We start from the raw sequence: 4,634 nt of genomic DNA, 5'->3' as shown, positions 1-4,634 counted from the left end.
TCCCCGCGTCCCTGTGGCTGGTGCTGGACCCGCTCTTGGCCCACATTACAGGCCAGGTTGGTTTATGTAGGGTACAGTCAGGGTACACACAGGGTACAGTCAGGGTCCACACGTGTAGCCCTACACCAGCCGCCTGCTTGCTTAAGGGTTGCAGTGTGCATGTTCCCATCATGGCGACAGGGATGATCGGATGCCTAACAATAAGCATGGAGCTTCAGCTGCATAGGTTGCCATGACCCTGGCGATAATGGCAATGATTTCATTATGTCTTGCATGCCAGTTGTTAAGAGGTTGGCACGGCCGGATACGACCTTCCCACCTATCTTCACAATGGCCGGATAAGACCTCGTCATTACTGAAGTGTTTTCCGGTATCCCCGTTATCCGTAACAACACATTTCCAAGCGTCTCTGTTAAACGGAGAGGCACGCGATCTTGCCTACCGTTGATGAGGAAGAAGTCGAACCCTTTTGGTAACGAGAGACTCCGGTGACTCATTCCCTTCCCAAATGAGGCGTGACTTGAAGCATTTCCGCACTCCTCATTTACTCTCTCTCTCTCTCTCTCTCTCTCTCTCTCTCTCTCTCTCTGAGTTTGATCAAGGCTTTAATCTCTCTCTCTCTCTCTCTCACATCGTCTTTCATCTGACCCTCGCCGTCGTGAGGTACACCATTGGCCCGCAAGGAAACAATTCAGAGTTTAGAAGTAACGTCCAATCAACGTAATGGAAGCTGCTTCACTCGAACTTTACAGGCGGCTGATACATACAAGGACCAAGTGTTTGTACCACACACACACACACACACACACACACACACACACACACACACACACACACACACACACGTTATTTAACACAAGGGGAACACGCACAAGGGGACACAGGTGGAAACTGAGTGCCCAAATGAGCCACAGAGATATTAGAAAGAACTTTTTTAGTGTCAGAGTGGTTGACAAATGGAATGCATTAGGGGGTGATGTGGTGGAGGCTGACTCCATACACAGTTTCAAGTGTAGATATGACAGAGCCCAATAGGCTCAGGAACCTGTACACCTGTTGATTGACAGTTGAGAGGCGGGACCAAAGAGCCAGAGCTCAACCCCCGCAAACACAACTAGGTGAGTACACACACACACACACACACACACACACACACACACACACAGATTGGGTGGCCGAGTGGACAGCGCTCTAGACTCGTGGCCCTAGGGGCGGGTTCGGGACAGTTTCCTTCACCCTGATGCCCCCTGTTACCTAGCAATAAATAGGTACCTGGGAGTTAGACAGCTGCTACCAGCTGCTTCCTAGAGGGAGGGGGGGGGTGAGAGAAAAGAGTAGTTAGTAACAGTTAGTTGATAGACAGTTGAGAGGGCGGGCCGAAAGAGCAGAGCTTAACCCTCGCAAGCACAACTAGGTGAATACACACGACCCATAGTCGTGATGGTCTTGACCCGCACGAAACGACCCCACACACACGCACGAAGTGTCTACTACAAGATACGACCCCACACACACGCACGAAGTGTCTACTACAAGATACGACCCCACACACACACACGCACGAAGTGTCTACTACAAGATACGACCCCACACACACACGCACGAAGTGTCTACTACAAGATACGACCCCACACACACGCACGAAGTGTCTACCACAAGATACGACCCCCCACACACACACACGCAGTGTCTACTACAAGATACGACCCCCCCCACACACACACACGCACGAAGTGTCTACTACAAGATACGACCCCTACCCTTTAAACCTGTAAGCCAACTCCACACTCCAAGACACTTGGCACCCCCCCCCCCCACTCCGACACTGAGAAACGCACCCATGAACCTTCGATCCGTTATTTGTAAGTGAAGCTGGTAGCACAGCGCTCAGGCCGCAAGCCTCCGCCAGCAAACTGTGCCCTAAATGTAACTTTCCAATTCCTCTCGCTGAGTTATCATACAACTTTTTAGATAACCTCACAAGGTGGATTACATTTCAGGGCTTTATATCTGCAACTTTTCCACTTGAGGCAAATTTAGAGACATGCCTTGAGGACTACTTTGTGGCCGTCGGGGCCACCGCTCCCCTCGGCTCCTCTCTCTCTGCATCACACACTCCTATTACTTTACTCTCATAATCGTCAAAAGAAAGTGATATTATATTATATATATATATATATATATATATATATATATATATATATATATATATATATATATATATATATATATATATATATAATCTTCCTACGTGTCTGTGGTCTTCTCTCTCCTCCTCCCTACATTACTCTGTTGTGTAGTATATAACTCGGTTAAAAGGACCCTATAATATATATCATGTTAGTAATGATTCATATGGCTATTATAACTTGCTAAATGTGGACTATAAAACTTATCAAATAATTTTTTGGGGGGGAAAGTAAGTTCATGTTTCCTAGCTGCGAATAATCAACATCAGGACAATATCATTTCAGGTGATACAAAGTCATCAGGTACACCCAATGTTGAATACAGCAAAATTATACAAAGTTATTGTATTGTATCAAGAGTGTAACACTATACTCTTTAGTCCACGTGAAGGGACCACTTTGGTATGTTATGATGGGACCTGGTACCAAGGACCAGATTCACGAAGCAGTTACGCAACCACTTACGAACCTGGGGCCAAATACGCGAAGCAGTTACGCAACCACTTACGAACCTGGGGCCAGATTCACGAAGCAGTTACGCAACCACTTACGAACCTGGGGCCAGATTCACGAAGCAGTTACGCAACCACTTACGAACCTGGGGCCAAATACGCGAAGAAGTTACGCAACCACTTACGAACGTGTACATCTTTCCTCAGTCTTTGACGACTTTGGTTACATTTATTAAAAGCCGTCAAAGACTGAGGAATGATGTACACGTTCGTAAGTGGTTGCGTAACTGCTTCGTGAATCTGGCCCCAGGATTCCAGCTTAATAACTATAGCCACGGATACAGGAAACTTCGTGTTTTGTATTATGCAGAGTATGAATGAACTCCAGCATTATGAGGAGACATGCGTGACGACTGTAAACTACTTGTTGTCTCAGACCAGATAGTTAACTGGGGTGATTATCATGAAGGAACCTTCTGTGTTAGCTCCGGCCCGTAGAGCCCCGCCCCTGGGGCCCCGTCCCTAGAGCCCCGCCCCTGGGGCCCCGTCCCTAGAGCCCCGCCCCTGGGGCCCCGTCCCTAGAGCCCCGCCCCTGGGGCTCTAGGCGACAGAGACAGAGGGACAGAGATACAGAGATGTACAGAGAGATACAGACAGACAACGAGAGACTATGCTGCAAGTCACAAACACACACATTCGCAATTTATATTCATTTCGATGTTTTCAACGTAATATATTTTTGTTGTGGGAATCAAAGGCTTTTGGGCTGTGATGCCGCGTTGGAAAAAAAAAAAACAGAAAGCCTATTAGCAAATTGATCGTGGAAATAACAGCGCCAAACAATCTCTCTCTTCATAAAGTTGACAAATAATAATATTACAATACTCACCGATGTTTAAATTACAATCGTTCCAATAATATATATATATATATATATATATATATATATATATATATATATAATATATATATATATAATATATATATATATATATATATATATATATATATCAGATAAATGTAATGGCTTCCTAAACTGCTTCCTGAGATAGACATTTACACATCACTCTGGCCACAATGTTATCATGATCTATATGTAAATTTGTTTGGTGGTTGACAAGTCGCTCGCCAACTTGGGAATAGCTTCCTTGAATATAAATTGGGTCCCGCGCGCCCTCAAGTGAGCGGCCCTGGCAAATAGGACCCCTTGCTTGTGGGGGTCTACTGCTGGCTGGATGACTTGACGGGGATTGTTGTGTGTTGGTGGATTGATGTCGTGGTGTTGGTGGATTGATGTCGTGGACTTTTACGTTTGTTGCTGCTGGTAAGATGTGTAAAATGGCTATTTTTTGAAATGGTGTCTGAACCGTAGAGTCATTAACGTGTAGAGTTGTGTTGGTATCTTGGCTAAATCAAGCAACAATAGTTTATAAATACAGGAAAGAACATCATTTGCTTGTTATATCACTTATTCGAGCTTAAAAACGTTTGCAAAGTGAAGCAGAGTTGCCCGGGCGCCTTCGCAGGCTGGATAATAACAATGATCATTCGATGGCAAGTTCGTTGACAATATTTGTCTTGCCATATGAGAATATTTTTTACATTTTCTCTGGTAAATTTTTTCCAAAATTCTGTATTTAAGCTTTGTGTATGTTAAGGCATTACATCAGGAGGCGGGATAGGCGGTACATGGAATAAGACCAGCTCATTATATATGCTAATTTGTATGGAAAGCTGATACGAAAGGAGGAATGAGCATTGTAGTGTTGGGAGGGGGGCGTATTTGGGGGGAGGGGGGCGTATTTGGGGGGAGGGTGGCGTATTTCGGGGGAGGGGGGCGTATTTTGGGGGGAGGGGGGGCGTATTTGGGGGGAGGGGGTAGTGTGGGGAGGGGGTAGTGTGGGGGGGGGGTTCTGCTGAGGCAGTCTGTGGGCTTAAGATGTTTTGTTTACTGGTCACAAAATATATCTTACTGCTGAGTTAGTGTGTGTGG

The sequence above is a fragment of the Procambarus clarkii genome, chromosome 39 (genome assembly GCF_040958095.1).
Source record: "Procambarus clarkii isolate CNS0578487 chromosome 39, FALCON_Pclarkii_2.0, whole genome shotgun sequence".
In the NCBI taxonomy this organism is placed as follows: domain Eukaryota; kingdom Metazoa; phylum Arthropoda; class Malacostraca; order Decapoda; family Cambaridae; genus Procambarus; species Procambarus clarkii.
The sequence above is the reverse complement of the archived record's forward strand: the minus strand, read 5'-3'. Positions refer to the sequence as shown.